Raw genomic sequence first — 26421 nt, 5'->3', positions numbered from 1 at the left:
GAGGTTTGCGCACATGTAAGGAGAAATTTTGATTCACTCCTCTTTGCAGATCATCTCTAAATCATTAAGATTTTGAGGTTGTCGCTTGGCAACTCGGAGCTTCATCTCCCTCCATAAGTTTTCTATGGGAGTAAGGTCTGGAGACTGCCTAGGCCACTCCATGACCTTAATGCGTTTTTTGAGCCACTCCTTTGTTGCCATGGCTGTATGTTTTGGGTCAGTGTCTTGCTGGAAGACTCAGCCACGACCCATTTTTAATGTCCTGGCAGAGGGAAGGAGGTTGTCACTCAGGATTTTACGGTACATGGCTCCATCCATTCTCCTATTGATGCAGGGAAGTGGTCCTGTACCCTTAGCAGAGAAACATACCCAAGCATAATGTTTCCACCTCCATGCTTGAAAGTGGGGATTGTGTTCTTTGGGTCATAGGCAGCATTTCTTTTCCTCCAAACACGGTGAGTTGAGCTAATGCCGAAGACCTCAATTTTTGTCTCATCTGACCACAGCACCTTCTCCCAATCACTCACAGAATCATCCAGGTGTTGATTGGCAAAGTTCAGACGGGCCTGCACATGTGCCTTCTTGAGTAGGGGACCTTGCGGGCAGTGTAGGATTTTAATCTTTACAGCGTAATGTGTTACCAATGGTTTTCTTGGTGACTGTGATCTCAGCTGCCTTATGATCATTAACAAGTTCCCCAGTGTAGATTTAGGCTGATCTCTCACCTTCCTCATGATGTGAAATTTTGTATGGTGTCGCAAATCGATGCCGATTGACAGTCAATTTGTGTTTCTTCCATTTTCTTACTATTGCACCAACAGTCTTCTCACCCAGTGTCTTACGTATGGTTTTTTAGCACATTCCAGCTTTGTGCAGGTCTATGATCTTGTCTCTGACATCCTTAAAAAGCTCTTTGGTCTTGCCCATGTTGTAGAGGATAGAGCCTGAATGATTAATTGAGTCTGTGTTGTATGGTAAACAACCGCACTCTGCATACACAGATAATTACTACCATTATATCTCCCCATTTCATTACCTTTAAATTTATTGCAGCTCCATTGAAGCTACCAGGATACCCTATATCATCTACCTACACTTTTATCTTATAATAAGATTTCTACCTTATATCCAGGATGTGTGGTATGTATTTAATTTTCTCCTTTCCTTCCTATACATTCCACCATATTTTTCAGTTTATATAACAATACTTTCTTTCACCTTTACAGCAAACAGCCATTCACCGATCCTTTTCCATTTATCTCTTTATCTGGTCAGTATGCTATTATTCATTTTTTATCATTTATTTTTCATTTTTTATCTTTATTTTCATAATTTATCCATATGGTTTAACTGACATGTGGATGGCTCACTCCCTCGTTACCCTGGTTATTTTATCATATTGTGGTGTAGTAACCACCGAGTCTGCTAGGGGGCGCTGTGTGGATGTCCCAGGAGAAAGGATGCATGGCAGAATACGGAATGGCCGTTATGTATCCCAAAGTGGGTGGCTTTGGGATGGAGACTTAAATGTTGTTCAGCAATGAAACAATGATATTGCTGAGGTGTTGCTTCAATGTATAAGGGAGAAGTCTCCAGGTAACTAGAGAGATGGGCGAGCCTGGTTACCTACAAACCCACCCAGGGGTGTGTTTAAGAGTGTCATAATAAAGTATATGTGTGGCTGTGTGTAACAGGACATTTAGTGAGGTCATCGCCATGTGATCACCTGTGGGTGTGGTTATGGACCATATAAGGTACCTGAAGTCTGGTCACATGAGAGAGCGCATGGATCTGATTGGGCCATGTGGAAGGTCCCGGCAGGCCTATGTGGTGAAAGGTGTGATACCCTCCTGAAGACCACATGCTGAGGCTGCTGACCCGGTGAGGCCTGTGGATATTGGCTGTATGTGAGGATGGATAAGCCTCCTGGGTTGCTGAGGCTCCAGGACTGAGCCTGAAATCATGGACACTTATGCTTGCTTTCGCCTGAGCTAAAGGCTATTCCTTGTGTTATGTGCTGCTCTATGGGTTATGAAGCAATAAACCCTGTGAACTTTTAAAAGGAACGTGCCTCCTGATTGACTCCCGTGGCTCCTGAGCGAGTTGAATCCCTACAATATTAAAGACGTACACAATACTCACTCCTCTTTCTCCTTTTTTTTCTCATTTGTTTAATAAACCCCCCTTTCTCCGATAGATTCATTTCCTTCCACTGATTGGGGATGTTTTCTATTCACATATGAAATTCTTATATTATATTATCATTTACGATATTTTATCTTCACACGTGTCTAAATGTCACACTGATGATTTCTTATTTTTACATTTAGCGAATCTGAGAAAGACCCGGGCTTTTTAGGATTCCCTTTTTCTCCCCGATACAATTATAAATTAACACTGTGAAGAACTTTGCACAGAAGAATATAATAAACTTTATTGCATGATTCAATCTCTACCAGTGCGGCTGTTTACCATACAACTTAGAATTACGGGGATTCACCCCAGTCCAGCCAACACCGACACTGACAGCGTTGAGTGCGCATCTTTTACATTTCCTATTGAGTCTGTGGACAGGAGTCTCTTATAAAGGTGACTATGTAAGACAGCTGTCTTTATGTCGGTAACCAGTTGTTTAGGAGCATCTAACGGTCTGTAGGAGCCAGAACAGTTGGGAGGAAATCAAATATTTCTCAGTGCAAAATGTAAATACATTTATATAATTTATACAATGTGATTTTCTGGATTTTACTTTTGATATTCTATCTCTTAATGTTAAAATTAACCTACCCTTAAAATTACAGACTGTTCATGTCTTTGTCAGTGGGCAAACTCACAAAATCAGCAAGGGATCAAATACTTATTTCCCCCAATGTATGTAACGCATGGCACATATACATATAGAGACAAAGTCACAATATATGTCACTATGCATGCAGCAGTTAGTGATATGAAACCGGAGTGTTTTGTGCTTCCAGAACACTATGTGCTGAGAAGCCGTGTACAGTTTTAACCCCTTAGCGACCAGGGGTATTTTTGGTTTTGCATTTTCATTTTTTTGCTCCCCTTTTTCCCAGAGCCATAACTTTTTTTTTTTTTTTTTTGGTTTGGCTTCTTTTGCTAGGTTCAGTAAATGCTAAAACTGACCTGTGATTATGATTCTCCAGGTCATAGCGAGTTCATAGACACCCAACATGTCTAGGTTTTTTATCTAAGTGGTGAAAAAAAAAATTTCAAAGTTTGTAAAAAAAAAAACTAAATAAATAAATAATTGCCATTTTCCGAGACCCGTAGCATCTCCATTTGTCAGAATCTGGGGCCGAGTGAGGGCTTATTTTTTGCATGCCGGGCTGACGTTTTTACTGATACCATTTTGGTTTAGATACATTCTTTTGATCGCATGTTATTGCAACGTTGCAGCGCCCAAAAAACGTTCTGGCGCTTCGATTTTTTTCTCGCTACGCCGTTTACCGATTTGATTATTTTTATATATTGATAGATTGGGCGATTCTGAATGCGGCGATGCAAAATATGTGTATATTTGATTTGTTTTTATTGTTTGCTCATGCTATGCTCTTTCCTCATAGACTGTAAGCTTGCGAGCAGGGCCCTCACTGCTCTTGTTGTTTGTTATAATCTACTGTATGTGATTATTGTTATGCTGTAATGTCTATTGTCTGTACAAATCCCCTCTGAAATGTAAAGTGCTGCGGAATATGTCGGCGCTATAAAAAGAAAATTTATTATTATTATTGTTTCCTTTTGAATGGGGTGAAAGGAGGGTGATTTGAACTTTTATAATTTATTTTTTTTAATATTTTTAAAAATTTTTACTTGCTTCAATAGTCTCCACGGGAGACTTGAAGCTGAACTGGTCTGATCACCTCTGATGCATAGAGCAAGACATTGCCTGGTGTCTGCAGGTTGAGACCTGCAAAGGAAAGGACTCTGTTTCCCTTTATTTGCTTTTGTGTTTTTTTTTTTTTCCCTTAAGCCAGAAAGGCTGTTTTGCTGTGAACCCTGCCTTGGGCATGCGGACTCATAAACCAGCAGGTGTTTCACCATCAAAGCGAATATACACTCACTGGCCACTTTATTAGGTACACCATGCTAGTAACGGGTTGGACCCCCTTTTGCCTTCAGAACTGCCTCAATTCTTCGTGGCAGAGATTCAACAAGGTGCTGGAAGCATTCCTCAGAGATTTTGGACCATATTGACATGATGGCATCACACAGTTGGCGCAGATTTGTCGGCTGCACATCCCTGATGCGAATCTCCCATTCCACCACATCCCAAAGATGCTCTATTGGATTGAGATCTGGTGACTGAGGAGGCCATTTGAGTACAGTAAACTCATTGTCATGTTCAAGAAACCAATCTGAGATGATTCGAGCTTTAGGACATGGCGCATTATCCTGCTGAAAGTAGCCATCAGATGTTGGGTACATTGTGGTCATAAAGGGATGGACATGGTCAGCAACAATACTCAGGTAGGCTGTGGCGTTGCAACGATGCTCAATTGGTACCAAGGGGCCCAAAGAGTGCCCAGAAAAAATTCCCCACACCATGACACCACCACCACCAGCCTGAACCGTTGATACAAGGCAGGATGGATCCATGCTTTCATGTTGTTTACGCCAAATTCTGACCCTACCATCCGAATGTCGCAGCAGAAATCGAGACTCATCAGACCAGGCAACGTTTTTCCAATCTTCTACTGTCCAATTTCGATGAGCTTGTGCAAATTGTAGCCTCAGTTTCCTGTTCTTAGCTGAGAGGAGTGGTACCCAGTGTGGTCTTCTGCTGCTGTAGCCCATCTGCCTCAAAGTTCGACGCACTGTGCGTTCAGAGATGCTCTTCTGCCTACCTTGGTTGTAACGGGTGGCAATTTGAGTCACTGTTGCCTTTCTATCAGCTCGAACCAGTCTGCCCATTCTCCTCTGACCTCTGGCATCAACATGGCATTTCCGGCCACAGAACTGCCGCTCACTGGATTTTTTTTCTTTTTCGGACCATTCTCTGTAAACCCTAGAGATGGTTGTGCGTGAAAATCCCAGTAGATCAGCAGTTTCTGAAATTCTCAGACCAGCCCTTCTGGCACCAACAATCATGCCACGTTCAAAGGCACTCAAATCACCTTTCTTCCCCATACTGATGCTCGGTTTGAACTGCAGGAGATTGTCTTGACCATGTCTACATGCCTAAATGCACTGAGTTGCCGCCATGTGATTGGCTGATTAGAAATTAAGTCTTAACACACAGTTGGACAGGTGTACCTAATAAAGTGGCCAGTGAGTGTATATGTCCTGGGTTCAAATCCCACCAAGGACAACATCTGCATGGAGTCTATATGTTCTCCCGTGTTTGTGTGGGTTTCCTCCCACATCCCAAAGACATACTGATAGAGAATTTAGATTGTGTCAATAATGTCTGTAAAGCGCTGTTGAATTAATGGTGCTATATGAGTAAAATGAATAATGAATGGAAAAAAAAAAAAAATAATAATATATATATATATATATTCAGACACACACTATACACAGGTGCGTCTCACAAAATTAGAATATCATCAAAAAGCTAATTTATTTCAGTTCTTCAATACAAAAACTGAAACTCATTATATAGAGTCATTACAAACAGTGATCTTTTTCAAGTGTTTATTTCTGTTAATGTTGATGATTATGGCTTACAGCCAATGAAAAATCAAAAGTAATTATCTCGGTAAATTACAATAATTAACAAAAACACCTGCAAAGGCTTCCTAAGTTTTTAAAAAGGTCCCATAGTCTGTTTCAGTAGGCTCCACAATCATGGGGAAGACTGCTGACTTGACAGATGTCCATAAGAAAGTCATTGACACACTCCACAAGGAGGGTAAGCCACAAAAGGTCATTGCTAAAGAAGCTGGCTGTTCACAGAGTGCTGTGTCCAAGCATATTGATGGAAAGTTGAGTGGAAGGAAAAAGTGTGGTAGAAAAAGGTGCACAAACAACCGGGATAACCGCAGCCTTGAAAGGATTGTTAAGAAAACGCCATTCAAAAATTTGGGGGAGGTTCACAAGTAGTGGACTGCTGCTGGAGTCATTGCTTCAAGAGCCATCACACACAGACATATCCAGGACCTGGGCTACAAGTGTCGCATTCCCTGTGTCATGACCAATGGACAATGCCAGAAGCGTCTTACCAGGGCCAAGGAGAAAAAGAACTGGACTGTTGTCAGTGGTCCAAGGTGTTGGTTTCAGATAAAAGTACATTTTGCATTTTATTTGGAAATCAAGGTCCCAGAATCTGGAGGAAGAGTGGAGAGGCCACAATCCAAGCTGCTGGAGGTCTAGTGTCAAGTTTCCACAATTAGTGATGGTTTGGGGAGCCATGTCATCTGCTGGTGTAGGTCCACTGTGTTTTATCAAGACCAAAGTCAGCGCAGCCGTCTACCAGGAAATTTTAGAGCACTTCATGCTTCCCTCTGCCGATGAGCTTTATAGAGATTGAAATTTCATTCTCCAGCAGGGCTTGGCACCTGACCACACTGCCAAAAGTACCAATGCCTGGCTTAAAAACAACAGTATCACTGTGCTTGATTGGCCAGTAAACTCGCCTGACCTTAACCCCATAGAGAATCTATGGGGTATTGTCAAGAGAAAGATGAGAGACACCAGACCCAACAATGCAGACGAGCTGAAGGCTGCCATCAAAGCAACCTGGACTTCCATAACACCTCAGCAGTGCCACAGGCTGATCGCCTCCATGCCACGCCACATTGATGCAGTAATTGATGCAAAAGAAGCCCCGACCAAGTATTGGGTGCATTTACTGAATATACATTTCAGTAGGCCAACATTTCAGATTTTAAAATCATTTTTCAAGCTGGTGTTATAAAATATTCTAATTTATGGAGATAATTACATTTGGGTTTTCATTGACTGTAAGACATAATCATCAACATTGAGGCTGTGTGCACACGTTGCTTTTTTTAGTGTTTTCCCGCTGTGAAAACGCTAAGAAAACGCATCCCATGCAATCCTATGGGATTCCGCATTGCTGTGCTAATGCTGCGGATTTTACCACAGCGGAATCATATAGCGGAAAAATCTGCAGCATGTTAATTATTTCTGCGGAATCACGGCGATTCGGCACCCATAGGATTGCACTGAAACGCTTATTTTTTGCATGTGGCTATGCCCACCATGCGTGAAGAGAGCCCTTCATGTGTGGATGGTACCCAGGGTCTGGAGGAGACTGTCCTCCGTGCCCTGGGTACCATAATCCTGTAAAAAAATAAAATTAGAATTATAAAAAAAAAAAAAAATAATTCGGGATTTACTCACCTTCTGATGGCCCCCAGAGTCCTTCCCGCCTCTCACCACGCTGCTAGCATCTTCTAGTCCTAGTGATGCTTTGTGCGAATCACCTGAGATTAAGTCGCGCTCTCGCAAGCATGACGTCACAAAGGTCCTTCACGCAAAGTATCACTGGGACCGGAAAATGCTGGAAGCGTCGCTGAGGAGATCAGGGGCCATCGGAAGGTGAGAATAACCATTTTTTTTTTTTATTATTTTTCCCATCCTATCTTTTAATATTGATGCCGCATAGGCAGCCTCAATAGTAAAAAGTTGGTCACACTTGTCAAGCACTATGCCTGACGAGTGTGACCAACCTGTCAATCACTTTCCAAGCGATGCTTCAAATCTCTTGGAAAGTGCAAGCATTCTGCAAGCTAAAAACGCTTGTGTTTAGCAGGAAAACGCATGCCAATTCCGCATGCGTTTTACCTGCTGCGGGGAGTTGCGGAAATGTTGCGGAAATTTCCGCAGCATTTCCGAACGTGTGCACATAGCCTAACAGAAATAAACACTTGAAATCGATCACTCCGTCTGTTATGACTCTATATATATGAGTTTCACTTTTTGTATTGAAGAACTGAAATATTTCAAACCTTTTGATAATCTAATTTTGTAACAAGCACCTGTAAAATATGGATATATACCGTATATTATATATATATCTGCACCCAGTACAGGAAAGGGAAGTGAAATTAAGAATTTTTTTTACCCCTCTTTCCTCCCTAGGGACACCCACCATCATAGAGGCAGTCAGTTTTTACGGACTGATAAATGCAGGCGGGAAAGTACAAGAATCTGCACCTGCGCTTGTGGTGCAGGTTGTCCATTGTCAAAAGAAATTTCAAGGAAATTGCTCTTATATCAGTAACAAATTTTTTAAACTTTTACTGATGTCTGAATTTGGAGGGGAAAAGGTGTGTGTGTGTGTGTGTGTGTGTGTGTGTGTGTGTGTGTGTGTGTGTGTGTGTCCTGCACTCATCATTCTCTGACTGCACGTATATTTACACCCAACACGCTCCAGTATAAACCAGGTGTGAAGGACGCCCCAATCTGTATTCTACCAACAAATCGCAATCAATCTGTATTACTCACAGAGTAATCACTTTATTATAACCTCATTATTTTTGTACAACTTGTGCCGTTGTTGAGAAACCTTTTCTGCAAGTGCACTGGTGGGCACATGGATGCACTTGCAGTGCAAGTCCCCTCTGCTGTTATCTCTGCCCGCTGTTTGCTGTCTACTAATGATTAACTTACAGCAATGAAGAGGCTAAGGTGTGTGATGAGATTCCACGGCGCCACACACTGGCCAACCTCAGCGGCACCACACATTGGCCAACCTCAGCGGCGCCACACACTGGCCAACCTCAGCGGCGCCACACACTGGCCAACCTCAGCGGCGCCACACACTGGCCAACCTCAGCGGCGCCACACACTGGCCAACCTCAGCGGCGCCACACACTGGCCAACCTCAGCGGCGCCACACACTGGCCAACCTCAGCGGCGCCACACATTGGCCAATCTCTTCAGTACCACAAATGTACAGTTGCACATAGCAGATAAGAGTCTGTTGGACATATAGAAGAGATGTCTTCCCAAGGTAGCATAATCACATTCCACACCAAAACCTGTCTCTGCTGTCAATCAACCATAAAGCAGCAGAAGGCAGCGCAGGGCAGAGAGAACATCATAGGAGACATGAACTGCAAGTGTAGAGATTCGTCCCACAAGTGCACTTGCAGCTGAATTTGCATAGAGATTAACCAAAGATTTGCCAACAATGGGGAAATGGATCCAGAACAAGGAGGTATCATGAGAATTGCAATGCAAATTCTCTTTAAGCACTTGCTCAAAAGTCTCTACAAATCATTGAAATTTTTAGTCCCCCCCCCCCCCTGCAAAAAAAAAAACATTATTCTTAATTACGACAGCATATAACTTGCTGATCGCTGGGGGACTGCCTGTTGGGACCCCAGCGATACCTGGAGTAGGCGCGCACGCTGCAGCCCAGTTTTGAAAGGAACAGAGCTACACGTTAGGCATCTGCTCCATTCATTGCTAATCGTCTTTTTTCGATATCTCCATAGACATTTTCTACTACTCCCACCAGTCCTACAGACAATAAAATGTAGTGGCCATAGAAGACTATGTGCGCTCATTGAGTATTTGCAGCAAATTTTTCTACACTAACATCCAAAGCGTTGGCAGAGAAAAGCTGGGTAAAATACACGCCTTTTTCTTTACAGCCATGCTTTTCAGAGGGAGACAACCCTAGAAAAAGGCTGAAAGAATTGACACACTGCAAACGAGAAAAAAATGCTTTGAAGATTAAAATCTGCAAGCAAAAAATAAGCAGCGTGTGCACGAGGTGTTAGAAATCGCATTCACTTTGCTGGAGATGTTAACAGCAGCGTTTGCTTCAACCTTTGAAAAAAAAAAAAAACCAGAAAAACCACTGCACTTGCCTAGAAAGCTAGAATTGTCGAGCGACATATCAGTAAGGCTGTGTTCTGTGGGCAGTGTTTAACGCATCCGTTACATAGCGGCGGAGCATCTGCGCTAGCGGGATCGCATAACGCGATCCACAAAAGGCAGTTGCACTAGCGCAGTCCGTTTAATGCATAAGATGAACGGACTGCACTAACACAATCTGAACCTGGCAAAAAGCGAAACAGCTCAAAACTTAAAATCGGATGCAAACGTTTGCGTTTTTGTAATGGACCATTTGGAGCAGTTTAAAAATGGTTCATTCACACATCAGTTTCAGGCTTTACAACCATCAGAAAAATAACTTTTTTCTCTCATGTGTCATCCGTTTTGTATCTATTTTTTTTCTTATCCGTTTTTAAATGGAATCTGTCACCAGGTTTTTGTCACCACATCTGAGAGCAGCATGGTGTAGGAACAGAAACCCTGATTCCAGTGATCTATCACTTACTAGGCTGTGCTTTTGTTTTAATAAAAATCCATGTTTTATCAACAGGAGATTATTACTACAGGACTACGTGGCTCGTGCCTCCTGGTCCAACCACGCCTCCACCACTGATTGTATATTGACCGATGGTTGCCAATCAGTGGTGGGGGCAGGGGTTATACACAGCTCAACATTTAAGCTCTGCTAGATCTGCAGCAGAGAAAACAGAATTTGTCACAGCCGCTGCATCCAGTAAACTAAATGGCATCGCTGGAATCAGGGTCTCTGTCCCTACATCATGCTGTTCTCAGATTACATCGCAAAAACCTGCTGATACCCTTTGGGTATGTGCACACGTTGCGAATTCGTCTGGGGATTTTCCGAGTGGAATCTGCAGAATCCGCAGGTAAAAATGCCTGGGTTTTACCTGCGGATTTTGTGCGGATTTCGCCTGCGTTTTTACAGCAGCAGATTTTTTTAATGGAATAGGTGTAAAAACGCTGCGGAATCCGCACAAAGAATTGACATGCTGCGGAAAATAAACAGCTGCGTTTCCGTGCAGAATTTTCCGTAGCATGTGCACGGCGGTTTTTGTTTTCCATAGGATAATATGGTACTGTACATCCCTTGGAAAACTGCTGCGGATCCACAGACGAATCCGCAACATGTGCACATACCCTTAGAGCTCTGTTCACACATAATTCTTGGTTCCCATTTTTACCATAAACCACTGGGTCCGTTGCGACCCTCATTTATCAAGTGCCTGACAGACCCCACTGACCCTTAATGACATCTGTTGGGTTCTGATTATGTCGGCTGCAGCGCAAATATGATCAGAGTCTAAGAGTAAATGTACACTGCTTTTTACGTTGAAAAGTCCATCGTGCATTTTCAAAACAATCAGCAGAAGTCCATGGTCGACCCTTGGATATTTGCCAAAGAATTGTATTTTCACAAACTCAAATCCGCACCCAGATTAGCATCAATCAGTAGGACTGACCGGTGTATAGCCTCCTCAATTTCGAGCAGAGTAAAAAAAAAAAAAAATATATGATATTTGAACGGCGAAACAGAATTCCTAATGCTAATCAGGGAAAATCCGTTTGTGGAGAAAGTCTGGTTTGCAAATGACTATGGTAGATCTGAAGCCTCTGTCACTCCAGCTCTATTCCCCGCCCAGCTCTGCCTCCCTAGCAACTGACAGTCTCTGTGCTTGGAACACAGTTTGTTCACAGAGGCATCAAAATAATTCTCCATCTACCTCCTCGGCATCAGAAAGACACCCTACCTTTACATGCAATGGTCCTTGAACTGATCGGTCTACATGTAAGGTAGTGATGGGAGAGCTTGCTGGGATAAGGTGTTACTTGGGCATGCTCGGGTGCTAACAAGAGTGTCTTCGGTGTACTCGAAAAATATGTTCGAGGCGCCACGTCTGCATGTCTCGCAGCTGTTCGACAGCTGCAACACATGGAGGGATTGTCTAACAGCTGCGAGACATGCAGCAGCGGGGACTCAAACATAGTATCCGAGCATGCCGAAGACACTATCACCTTATCCGAGAATGTTCGCTCATCACTAATTGTACGTCCAGACCAGTCATGGGTCTCCTGACCCAAAGTCAACAGCCTCAGAGGCATATATGAGGAGGTCGGGTTTGGGTCAAGAGAACCAGGGTCACTCCATAGTTATCGATGCGAGATATGGCCTTAGTCCGGGATCACACTTGCGAGAAACTCGCACGAGTCTCACGTCTCAACACTAGACACTGCTGCCGACACTCGGGACCGGAGTGTGGGGCTGCATGTATTTCTATGCAGCTGAGCGCTCCGATCCGAGTGCCGGCTGCAGTGTCAGGTATTGAGACGCGAGACTTGTGCGAGTTTCTCACAAGTGTGACCCCGGCCTTAGGCTGTAAGCACACATCGATGTGTCACAGTCCGTGATCTAACCATCCACGGTTCTCTTGACCCTCACAGGAATACATGAGGAGGTCGAGTTTGGGCCAAGAGAATGGAGGTCAATCTGTACTACTGATTGTGCATGCTGGCCTTAGTTCACACTCAGACGGCTGTATAAAATTGGACAGAGATCAGAACACAATGCCCAGACTGGAGGGCAGTTCTCCCGACCCGAGCACTGTGTTCCGATCTGTATGGCCATCTGACTGCGCCCTTGGGCTGCATCCGGCCGTGGGTCTTATAAACCGCATGCAAAAGCTTCATTGGCATAAACGAGGCTGCTGAGTTCGGGTCAGGAGACCCATGGCCGTTCGTGCCTCAGGCTTGAGTGACTGGTCCATGCATTAAGCTTCTTGCTCGGAACACCAAACAGGGATGTGTAAAGGCACCAAAGACGTACCACAGCACACACACCGACGACGCAGCGCAGTGCACACATACACACACCAAACCACAGCGCACACACACACAGACGACAAACCACAGTACACACACACCGACGACAAACCACAGTACACACACACACCGACGACAAACCACAGCACACACAGACGACGCACCGCACACACACACACACCAAACCACAGCGTGCACACACAGACGACAAACCACAGCGCACACAGACACAGACGACAAACCACAGCACACACACACCGACGACAAACCACAGTACACACACACCGACGACAAACCACAGTACACACACACCGACGACAAACCACAGTACACACACACCGACGACAAACCACAGCACACACAGACGACGCACCGCACACACACACACACCAAACCACAGCGTGCACACACAGACGACAAACCACAGCGCACACAGACACAGACGACAAACCACAGCACACACACACCGACGACAAACCACAGCACACACAGACGACGCACCGCACACACACACACCAAACCACAGTACACACACACCGACGACAAACCACAGTACACACACACCGACAAACCACAGCACACACAGACGACGCACCGCACACACACACACACCAAACCACAGCGTGCACACACAGACGACAAACCACAGCGCACACAGACACAGACGACAAACCACAGCACACACACACCGACGACAAACCACAGCACACACAGACGACGCACCGCACACACACACACACCAAACCACAGCGTGCACACACAGACGACAAACCACAGCGCACACACACAGACGACAAACCACAGCACAGATGACAAACCACAGCACACACACAGATGACAAACCACAGCGCGCACACACAGACGACAAACCACAGCGCACACACACAGACGACAAACCACAGCGCACACACACAGACGACAAACCACAGCGCACACACACAGACGACAAACCACAGCGCACACACACACAGACCACAAACCACATCACACTCACACACAAACCACAGCGCGCACACACACACAGACGACAAACCACAGCGCACACACACACGACGCACCGCAGCGCACACACACACACCAAACCACAGCGCGCACACACACAGACGACAAACCACAGCCCACAAACACACACAAACAAACCACAGCGCGCGCACACACACACACACACAGACGACAAACCACAGCACACTCACACACACAGACGACAAACCACAGCACACTCACACACACAGACGACAAACCACAGCACACTCACACACACAGACGACAAACCACAGCACACACACACACAGACGACAAACCACAGCACACTCACACACACAGACGACAAACCACAGCGCACTCACACACACAGACGACAAACCACAGCGCACTCACACACACAGACGACAAACCACAGCGCACTCACACACACAGACGACAAACCACAGCGCACGCACACACAGACGACAAACCACAGCGCACGCACACACAGACGACAAACCACAGCGCACGCACACACAGACAACAAACCACAGCGCACACACACACAGACGACAAACCACAGCGCACACACACACAGACGACAAACCACAGCGCGCACACACACAGACGACAAACCACAGGGCGCGCACACACAGACGACAAACCACAGCACACTCACACAGACGAGAAACCACAGCACACTCACACACAGACAACAAACCACAGCACACTCACACACAAACCACAGCGCACGCACACACAGACGACAAACCACAGCGCACACACACGACGCACCGCAGCGCACGCACACACCAAACCACAGCGCACACACACACAGACGACAAACCACAGCCCACAAATACACACAAACAAACCACAGTGCGCACACACACACAGACGACAAACCACAGCGCACACACACACGACAAACCACAGCGCGCACACACACAGACGACAAACCACAGCGCGCACACACACAGACGACAAACCACAGCACACACACACACACAGACGACAAACCACAGCACACTCACACACAAACCACAGCGCACGCACACACAGACGACAAACCACAGCGCACACACACACCAAACCACAGCGCACACACACACAGACGACAAACCACAGCCCACAAACTCACACAGACAACAAACCACAGCCCACAAACACACACAGACAACAAACCACAGCCCACAAACACACACAGACGACAAACCACAGCCCACAAACACACACAGACGACAAACCACAGCCCACAAACCCACACAGACGACAAACCACAGCCCACAAACACACACAGACGACAAACCACAGCCCACAAACACACACAGACGACAAACCACAGCCCACAAACACACACACACAGACGACAAACCACAGCGCACGCACACACAGACGACAAACCACAGCGCACGCACACAGACAACAAACCACAGCGCACGCACACAGACGACAAACCACAGCGCACGCACACACAGACGACAAACCACAGCCCACAAACACACACAGACGACAAACCACAGCCCACAAACACACACAGACGACAAACCACAGCCCACAAACACACACAGACGACAAACCACAGCCCACAAACACACACAGACGACAAACCACAGCCCACAGCCCACAAACACACACACACACGGACGACAAACCACAGCACACACACAGACGACAAACCACAGCATACACACACACCGACGACTCACCACAGCATACACACACACCGACGACTCACCACAGCACACATACACACCGACGACTCACCACAGCACACATACACACCGACGACTCACCACAGCACACACACACATGACACGGCGCAGCATTTTTTTTTCTTTTATGTACAAAAAATACTGACGTCTGAATGAGGCCTTACATAGGTTTAAAACTCAAGAAACTAAAGATCGAAAACAGAAAAAAAAATCTTAACTAAGCAGACTCCGGACGTCAGGCTGGTGTGCCGCACAAAGATGCTCCATGCTGCTGCTCTACTACAGATTTACGGTGTGGGTGGATATATACTGGATGTGTTGCATAATACAGAGGCTCATGAAAATCACAACGCAGTGTCTGCAGAAATCTGACTCACACCTAACATCTCCAACCTGCCGGCGTCCATGACCATCTCCTATCTTTTCCATACAATATAAAAGTCATATCCACATTTTTTTTTAACCCGAATTTAAACATTAAAGTAACAATATTTTGAAACTTTCATAGTCATTTAGAAAACTAATATTGGAAGGTTGTTGAAAAAAGGAGGAAGTAAAAAAAATAATATATATACGGTATATATATATATATATATATATATATATATATATATATTTTGTATATTGGATTATTAGCTTTAGCAAAGTAAAATTTTATTATTTTTTTAACAGTTTGCAGCAAATTTTTTAAAGGATATAAAGCACTACATAACCAGATTACTGAAAGGGACTAAAATGACATCCAAAAAAAGCAAAGGAAATTAGTTTTACATGGAAAGTGCAGATCGACCTAAGCAAAAGTGGATCGTCATCCCCCTGCGCACACCCAGATCAGCTGCTCAATAGCCATCATGGTCTCCCACCACACAGCTCGATGGAACCATCCCTTAAGGACCATAACCCTGATAATTAATACTGCTATTTGTATACTCCTCAAGCATGCAGAGAAATGAAATGGTTAATTATACTCTGCAATGAGGAAGGGATATCTGTCCAATGTGTTGGGAAAGTTTGGAGCACCGGAGACACCGGCCTACATGACCTGCGTCCATTCATAGTAACAGTAACCACATTCTTATTATTTTTGCAGATTTGACCCTTTTTTATATATTTTTTCTTATTATAGTATGCTTTTGTTACCTTATTTTTTTGCATCTATTTTTATATTAAATGGTAGTTTTTCTTTATTATAATATGCAAAACTCAACAGATTATTTTTGCATATATTTATATAAAGTGTTATGGTTATTATTATAAATATGATTTTGTCACTTTATTATATATTTTTTTTTTTATAGTCCTCAAGATGAAAGCAGCACACCAAAAGAAATCCAGTCAAAGTGCTATTTATTAGCCCATCTGGCTAGATGCCCATACAGCGACGTTTCGGTCCTGGGAGTTGTGTACCTTTCTCAAGCCACAACTCCCAGGACCGAAACGTCGCTGTATGGGCATCTAGCCAGATGGGCTAATAAATAGCACTTTGACTGGATTTCTTTTGGTGTGCTGCTTTCATCTTGAGGACTATTTTTGAGGTTTGGTACAAGCCTGGAAGGCTTGCATCCGCATTGTCTGTTTAATTTTTGTGCTGCTTTTTCCTTTATTCACTTTTTTTATAATAAATATAGTTTTTAATTAATTTTAACAGTTATAACTTGGTTTTGTCAACATATGCAGGATGGGCATCAAGGAAAAATTATATATATATATATATATATATATATATATATATATATATATATATACACACACACACAGTATATATATTAATATTGGTTTGCTGTATTGGCTTTGCCCTGTGAAAATTTTATAAGCTTTCAATTCACCCTAAAACAAAATAAGAATATAACAAAATAAAAAAAATTATATATATATATATATATATATATTTTTTTTTTTTCCAGATATTTTTATTTTGTATTCATGCACACACACATCATTTTGCCTCTTTTCTTTTCTGGTTGATCAAAACAGAACTTCATCTGCACCCATTTAATCCGCAGGCCCCATACACAACCACCAGCACCATTATTGTAAAAGCCTCAGTACTTGGCTGCCTAATGTAACCTTTATTATAACCTTATATCGGGCCATAGGCCAAAATGAGAAAGAAATTATAATAATTTTTTCTTTAAAAAGCCACTAATCGTGTGCTACGGAGGATTTGGACACAATAGCAGGATGGCTGCAAATGTGATCAACCACAGCGAAATTACAGGAAAATTAGGTTTTCATTAAAAAAAAAAAAAAAAGAATCTATTTACCACAAGGGATTTTCTTCTCTGTGGGGTCCTTGATGTCATGTTCAGTGATGAGTGGGGAGGAGGGTACTGCTGTCAGTACAATAAAGGGCCATCAGATTGGTGGGCCCCTCCCTACTATGTGCCTGTACATACTGACCACACTGGAGGTGGGGGGGGGACACTTGCAGATTGTGGGGCCCCCTATGATTTATTTGCAGGAAATATACATTGTATAGGTAAAATGCCATTATTTCCCAGATGGACCATTTTGATCGCTTTGATCATTAGTGCAAATCATCCGTGATCGCCCAGTGGATTCTACAGGCCCATTTGTTCTCAGGGTTTGATCTGATCTGGATTGATTTATAAAGACCCTTGCAGAGGCCCCAAGTATTGTGCACTGCAATAATCCCTGGCATGCATTCATAAGCCAGCCTGTGCTGGGGGATAGTGAGCTCCAGCCATGCACACACAGTGCAGTATGAATGGAGCAGTGCAGTGTGACATGATTTATGGCTGCACAGATGCTGAGGAGCCTGTGTCACAATGTAACACTGCAGCATCACACACAGCCTCCCACCACCCCTCTTACCTCAATGGTACAGTCAGGATCCCAGGGGTGACATACCGTAGACCCTTTCACTCATGTAGAAAACGGGGGGAGGGGGTTCGCCACGTCCAGTATAAAATCGTTCTTGCGGTCACCTCTATCCAGCAGTAACCGTAATGCGAGGCACAGCCATACTGGAGCCAAACTATCCGTTATCCGCCAGTCCCGATTCTCGCCGCCGCTATCCCTCCCCGGTCACCGGCTGCTCCCCCTACTCTCCATCACTGCAGCACCAACGACGTCACAAACTACCTTACCAACACAAGCGAGGCACAACCTAGCTTGCTAGTCAAATACCACGCCTCCTTCTCACAATATCCCCGCCCACCTCGACTGATTTTTTTTTTCGGCTTTGATTAGTCAGAAAGGAAAACGACAGCAGAGGGAAAGGGGGGGAGGTCCTGCCAATCACAACGGGCAATGGCACGCCCACACCAAGCCCCTCCCCGCCACTCCTAGCGAATGCCTAAGTTTCATGGCGATTGCGGTTACCTGGGAGAAGCGTCACAGTCCAACTGCGCATGTGTACTAGTGCCTGCCGGGAAATGTAGTTTTTTTTTATTTGGGTACTGAGCAGCATACACCGTGTATTGAAAGACAGTTGTTGCCATAACAACCAATCATAGGGTTGCTTCATAGTTCCAGCAGTTGCTATGGGAAACCTGGGCAATTGTCTTGTTAAAACACCTTTACAAACTTTTTTTTTTTCACCTTGTTTTTTAGCCTGTGTTTATTTGATCACCTGCACTATAAACTATAATACTCCATTATCATATAGTAAATGTAGTACATAGACGGCAGCCTCGGGGGGGGGCTCCGGCATCCCAACAGATCCCCCCCAAAAGGAGATTGTGCAACGTAAATGCTGCTCTCGGTGACTGACAGTGGCATTGAAGGGGTTAACCAGCAGCAGATGGCGATAGATCTAGTGAAACACCTGTCAGTCACCTGAGCCATGCGGGTACAATACATGTAGTGCCACAAAACAGTGGAGATTCCTCAGTGAAAATTACCAAAAAGTCACAGTGTATTTTGTCACTTTATTTTTTTTCCTCTTGAGGCATGAGTTGCCGTTTCAAGCGCCAAAAATTCATCAAAGTGGCACTCCCAATTCATGGATTTGTCACAAAGTCAAAAATAAGTTGTGTTCCTATCTTTAACTCTTTTGGAGCTAAAAAGTTACACAAAAAAGTGTGCCAAAGCGCTGCAAGCATTCAAAAATATACCAGGGAGGACAGGAGTGAAGTTGTGGAAAATTTGGCCACTTTTTAAAAAATCACAACTGATGAATAAAGCTATAACATCTGGAACTGCGAGACCTGTGCCCACGAAGCGGAAAGCAAAAAAAAAACAGGCGAGCGCATCTAAGATAGGCTTCAAAAAAGTGCAAATAGAATAATGAGATGGGCGCAAACACCAACAAAAGAGACAAAACTGGACAAAAAACTGCATGCTCCAGTGCCAACCGAGTGTCTTCGGAGTGCTCGAATAATATGTTCGAGCAGGGGCGGACACTGACAGCTTGGGGCTCCAGTGCAAGAAATGTGTCTGGGCCCCCTTCCTTTTATGGCGACAAAGCTGCATATATATATATATATAGCCACACACACATACATGTATGTATTACATAGTCTCCTTTATTATGTATATTGCCGTCCCTTCTACAGTGCCTGCTCTTGTCATGTACAGTACCGTCCCTTACATATTGGATTATATAGAGCCAGTGTCGGACTGGGGTGCTAAGGGCCCACTAGGAACATTGTCTTTGGGGGCCCATTTTTCACCTGCATACTAATATTACACTACCCTCATTCACAACTTTACCTACATCTCTATATAATAATAAACTGAGCTGTTTGGTTACTGAATGATGAGATGCTGCTTTTTTCTGTACGGCGTGGATCAACTGAATTATGCAAAGTACTGCCCATATAGAGGAGTTGGGGCCCTGATCTGCACAGGGGCCCACCGGGGGATTGCCCTATTACCCTATGATCCAGTCCGAGCCTGTATAGAGCCCCGTTTTTTATTACATACCGTCCTGTTTTGTTACCTGTATGATGCAATGATGGCTGATGGAGCATGGGAAAGCTTCCTTTCTTCCTTTCTAATGGAGGAGCTGATGGACTGGTAGTCTGGTCACCGGCTCCTCGATCAGCAGTCATTTTATATCTAAAAAGAGAGGGGACTATGTAATAAAAGAGGGCACTGTGAATAACAAAATTAACAAGAATACACTATGTAAGAGACAGCACTATACATAACAGCAGAGGAAGCTATATAATAAGAGACGGCACCATATAACTAGAGAGGATGGTACGTAGTAAGAGATGGTGTTATACATAATAAAAGAGGAAACTATGTAACTAAGGATGGTGTTATACCGAATTAGTGAGTACACTGTATACTAAGGGACTGTGTTATACATAATAAGTATGTAAACTATATGCTAAGGGACTGTGTTGTATATAAGTACGTACACTATATGCTAAAGGACTGTGTTATACATAATAAGTACGTACACTGTATACTAAGGGACTGTGTTAGACACAGTAAGTGAGCACACTATATACTAAGGGACTGTGTTAGACATAGTGAGTACACTATATACTAAGCTACTGTGTTAGACATAATAAGTGAGTACACTATATACTTAGGGACTGTGTTAGACATAATAAGCGATAATAATGTCTTCCTCCACTTCCCCCTGTTCCTAAGGCCATTATAAGTCCCCCTTCCTCCCATCCCAATCACCCACACCCCTCATTGTCCTCCTCCCCTTGCATCCCATTATTGTCCTCTCCCCCACCCCATCATTGCCCTCTTCACCACCTCCATCATTTTCTTCTCCCCACCACTATCTTTGCTTTCTCTTTCCACCACTCCCATCATTGCCCATTTCACCACCTCCATAATTTCCTCCTCCTCCACCACCCCCACTATCATTGCATTCTCCCCCACCACCCACATCATCATTTCATTTTCCCCCACCACCCCATCATTGCCCTTTCCGCCACCTCCATCATTGCCTTCTCCCCTAGCACCCCATCATGGCCTTCTCCCCATCACCCCCATCATGGCCTTCTCCCCATCACCCCCATCATGGCCTTCTCCCCATCACCCCCATCATGGCCTTCTCCCCATCACTCCCATCATGGCCTTCTCCCCATCACCCCCATCATGGCCTTCTCTCCATCACCCCCATCATGGCCTCCCCATCATCCCATCATGGCCTTCTCCCCATCACCCCCATCATGGCCTTCTCCCCATCACCCCATCATGGCCTTCTCCCTATTACCCCATCATTGCCTTCTCCTCCACCTACACACACACATACATATAAATACACACACACACATACATACATATATACACACACAGCACCTCTCACCTGCCTGCAGCATCACCGACGCCCGCGCTTTCTCGCTCTGGCACAGCTGCTAGCTGGCCGCTGAATGATGATGTCATCCAGCGGCGCTGCTCTCTGTGTCAGAGACAGGAAGCGCTGTGCCTCCATGCCCCCAACCACACCCATTTCACAACTAGTCACACCCATGTCCATGCCCCAACTACACCCATTTAGCACTGCTAATCACACTGATTGGTACTGAGGGCACAGTGGCTGGTACTGTGGGCACACTGACTGTTACTGAGGAAAAGAAAAAAAGAACAGAGAGAGAGAAAAAAGAAAACAGAGAGAAAGAACAGAGAGAGAAAGAGAGAGGGGAATGAAAGATAGAACAGAGAGGAAAGAAAGAAAGAACAGAGAGAGAAAGAGGGGACAGAAAAAAAGAACAGAGAGAGAGAAAGAGGGGAAAGAAAGAACAGAGAGAGAAAGAAAGAGGGGAAAGAAAGAAAGAACAGAGAGAGAGAATGAAAGAAAGAGGGGAAAGAAAGGGGAAAGAAAGAAAGAACCGAGATATAGAGAGTGTCACGTCGCCATCAGACACAGGGACTGCTGTTCCTGCCTCGGCCACTGGGAGGCGCCGGACTGTCATGTCGCCGTCAGATACAGGGAGTGCTGTTCCTGCCTAGGCCACTGGAAGGCGCCGGACTGTCACGTCGCCGTCAGATACATGGACTGCTGTTCCGGTCTCAACCACTGGGAGGTGCCGGGCGGTCACGTTACCGTCAGACTCGGGGACTGCTGTTCCTGCCTCGGCCACTAGCAGGCGCCGTGGTTTCCCCGTGGGCGGTGGTGATAGAGAAGGGGCTCCTGCGCAGGCATCTGGTGGGCGCAGGCTTCGCTCCTCTGTCAGTCATGAAAGGGTTGGTGCATCACCATCTGGCCTGGTCCTGGGGGCGGTCCAAATGACATCATCAGACTGTGAACCTGTGAGGGATAGCCTGATCCTTCAAATACCTTGGGGCCTGTCTTGCAGGCCGCCAGATATAGTCTTGGTTTCCCAGTGTGCAAGTTTGTTATTTGCTATCTTTGATTCTGACCTTTGCCTGGATTTTTGACTCTGCTCCTGCCTGACGATTTAGTACCTCTGCCGCCCTCCTGGTTTACGACTCTGACTTTGGCCTGGTTTTTAAGGCTGCGACTGCCTAACAATTTTGTACCTCTGCCTCCCTCCCGGTTTATGACTTGGATTCCTGACTACGCTTTTGGTCCCGTTTTTTCTGGCGACCGTCCTGCTCTGGTCCGCTGCTCTTATTCAGACAGCTACCTCCTGGGCTCTGCTGTAAATCCACATCCTTGTATAGGGGAAAAAGGGTATCGGGGTTGCTCGGGGTGCTGTCTTACTGCAGCCCAGACTCGCAGACGGACGTCACAGAGAGAAAGAAAGAAACAGAGAGAGAGAGAAAGAAAGAAAGAAAGAAAGAAAGAACAGAGAGAGAGAGAAAGAAAGAGGGGGCAGAAAAAACAACAGAGAGAGAGAAAAAAAGAACAGAGAGAGAGAAAAAGAAAGAGGGGAAAGAAAAAACAGAGAGGGAGAGAGAAAGAAAGAGTGGAAAGAAAGAACAGAGAGAAAGAAAGAAAGAAACAAAGAAAGAATAGAGAGAGAGACATAACGAAAGAATCAGAGAGAGAAAAAAGAGGGGAAAGAAAAGAACAGAGAGAAAGAAAGAAAGAAAGAAAGAAAGAAAGAAAGGGGAAAGAAAAAGAACAGAGCGATAGAGAGAAAGAAAGAAACAGAGAGAAAGAAAGGACAGAGAAAGAAAGAGGGGACAGAAAAAAAGAACAGAGAGAGAGAATAAAAAGAAACAAGGGAAAGAAAGAACAGAGAGGTGGAGAGAAAGAAATAGGGGAAAGAGAGAACAGAGAGAAAAGACATTGGAAAGAAAGAACAAAGAGAGAAAGAAAGAGGGGAAAGAAAGAACAGAGAGAGAGAAAGAAAGAGGGGAAGAAAGAACAGAGAGAGAGAAAGAAATATGGGAAAGAAAGAACAGAGAGAGAAAGGCAGAACAGAGAGAGAGGGAAAGAAAGAACAGAGAGAAAGAAAGAACAGAGCGAGAAAGAAGATTAAAGAGACAAAGAAAGAGGGGAAACAAAGAAAGTACAGAGTGAAAGAAAGAACAGAGAGAGAAAGGAAGAGGGGAAAGAAAGAAAGAACAAAGAGAAAGAAAGAGAGGACAGAGAGCAGAGAGAGAGAAAAAAAGAAAGATTAGCGAGAGTAAGAAAAGAGAAAGAGAGAAAGAAAGAAAGAACAGAGAGAAAGAAATAAACAGAGAGAGAAAGAAAGATTTTATAACGATACTATAGCAGCCCGGCTCCCATTGTAGTGCCCACCTGAGCCTCCCGATGCAGGACATATCATGATCCGCTCACATGGCCGACATCCCCGAGTCCAAGGCGATCCCGCTGTCCGCACTGTTGGAGGACACGGTGATGGATCTGAAGCATTCCCTGAAGTGCCTCCATGGTTCCATCACAATCTCCTCCCAAAATTACCTCATTTCTGATCAGCTTCTAGCACGTCTCTTCCGGTGGACAGGGCTGCCATCAGGGCACTACTGCCCTGACTGGCGTATGGGGCCCGGTGGGCAGAGGGGGCCCGCATCGGGCCCCATCTCATCTGCTCACCGGGCCCCTACTGGCACGCAAAACCGGGCCTTTAGCGGCGCTGCGCTGCGGCAGCTGAACGCTATTGACATGCGGGCCCATCGGCCCGCACGTCAATAGTTAACAGCTGGCAGCTGACGTCAGCCACAGCGCGCCCGTCGCCGGCGAGTGCGCGCTTCAGCAGCGTGGAGGAAGCGCGAGCGTCGCCGCTGGAGCGCGGCCAGGTAAGGAAGAACTTTTTTTTTATTGAAAGCGGCGATCCAGGGGGCCCGGGGCAGAATGCTGGACATGATGGGGAAGATTGCTGGACATGATGGCAGAATGCTGGACATGTTAGGGCAGATTGCTGGACATGGTGGGGCAGAATGCTGGACATAATGGGGGCAGATTGCAGACATAATGGGGGAAGAATGCTGGACATGATGGGGCACATTGCTGGACATGATGGGGCACATTGCTGGACATGATGGGGCAGAATGCTGGACATAATGGGGCAGATTGCAGACATAATGGGGGCAGAATGCTGGACATGATGGGGCAGAATGCTGGACATGACGGGGCAGATTGCTGGACATGACGGGGCAGATTGCTGGACATGACGGGGCAGAATGTTGGACATGACGGGGCAGATTGCTGGACATGACGGGGCAGAATGCTGGACATGACGGGGCAGATTGCTGGACATGATGGGGCAGAATGCTGGACATGATGGGGCAGATTGCTAGACATGATGGGGCAGATTGCTGGACATGATGGGGCAGAATGCTGGACATGATGGGGCAGATTGCTGGACATGATGGGGCAGATTGCTGGACATGATGGGGCAGATTGCTGGACATGATGGGGCAGAATGCTGGACATGATGGGGCAGAATGCTGGACATGATGGGGGCAGATTGCTGGACATGATGGGGGCAGATTGCTGGACATGATGGGGGCAGAATGCTGGACATGCTGGGGGCAGAATGCAAGACATGATGGGGCAGAATGTGACAGTGAGACACAGGGGCACAATGTGACAGTGAGACACAAAAGGTGGCAGAATGTGAGGCACTGGGGCAGAATGTGGCAGTAAGACACAGGAGGGGGCAGAATGTGGCAGTAAGACACAGGAAGGGTGCAGGATCATGGGGTAGGATGGATACGATGGAGAGAGATGGGGAGATCATATGGGGCACAATGGATAATCATGAGGGCGGGATGGGAGAACATATGGCTGAAGCCAGGAATGAGACACACGGGAGCCAGGATGGGGAATATTATTACCATAGCGGCTAATTAAGGGATATTATTACTGCAGTGATGTCTTTATTTTATTTTTTGAGTATACTGTTTTAAATGGGGGGGATGGTCCTGTTACTGTGTAGAGAGACACTAGTGGGAGCCCTGCCGGTAGAACATCACATGTGAACTTTAAAGTGCTCCTCGGGACTCCGCCATGAACTCCTGTGTCCGCGGGAAAAGTAAGCTCCCGGCCGGGGCAGTGAGGCAGACTCTCTCTCAAAATCGGGACTGTCCCACTGGATTTGGGACGGTTGGAAGGTATGAATGCTCCCCACCATACACCTTGTACATGCATGGCTTCGCACACCTCATACACACGGTTCTGCTTTGTATGCCTCGTACCCAAACGGCTCCGTTCCATACACCTCGTGCATACGGTTCCACTCCGTACACCTCTCCGCTCCGTACACCTTATACACACGCAGCTCCGCTCCATACACCTCATACACACGTGGCTCCGCTCTGTACACACACGGCTCCGCTCCATACACCTCGTACACTTGCGGCTCCGCTCCCCACACCTCGTACATGCGCGGCTCCGCTCCGTACACCTCGTACAAGCGCAACTCCGCTCCGTACACCTCGTACACTCGCGGCTCCGCTCCATGCACCTCGTACATGCGCAGCTCCGCTCCGTACACCTCGTACACGCATGGCTCTGCTCCGTACACCTCATACATGCGCGGTTCTGCTCCGTACAACTCATACATGTGTGGCTCCACTCCGTACACCTTGTACACGCGCTCTCTATGCTCCGTCCACCTTGTACACAGCTCTGCTACATCCACCCTGTAAACCCCTCCTGACCCCACACAAACTTACCCCATCCAGCACAGCAGAGTCCCACATACACCGAGACCCCTGATCATGTGACTCCTCCCCTCCTGTAACCTCATCACAGGTCCTGTGCACACAGAGCAGCCCAGCGACGTCATTGCTGGCACTTTTTCAGTGAGAGGTTGCAGTAGCTGGTATGATCTCTCTG

General features: G+C 45.8%; 1 protein-coding gene across 3 annotated transcripts in view; it reads right to left on the bottom strand.

The window, feature by feature from the left end:
- The window catches only part of TTBK2 (tau tubulin kinase 2), a 182015-nt gene extending 160374 nt beyond the window's left edge, over nucleotides 1-21641 (bottom strand). For 2 of the 3 annotated variants that reach the window (XM_073552669.1, XM_073552671.1), the window contains exon 1: nucleotides 18126-18499. The gene's annotated coding sequence lies outside the window, so the exon portion shown is untranslated. Of the gene's footprint in view, nucleotides 1-18125; nucleotides 18500-20196; nucleotides 20316-21534 lie in introns of those variants that run through there. The other variant, XM_073552670.1, reaches the window with a different exon arrangement.
- Between the last annotated feature and the right edge of the window lie 4780 nt (nucleotides 21642-26421).

This window comes from Dendrobates tinctorius, unplaced genomic scaffold (assembly GCF_039654945.1).
Source record: "Dendrobates tinctorius isolate UK_male_01 unplaced genomic scaffold, ASM3965494v1 ptg000194l, whole genome shotgun sequence".
NCBI lineage: Eukaryota > Metazoa > Chordata > Amphibia > Anura > Dendrobatidae > Dendrobates > Dendrobates tinctorius.
This window is presented reverse-complemented; position numbering and strand designations above follow the sequence as displayed.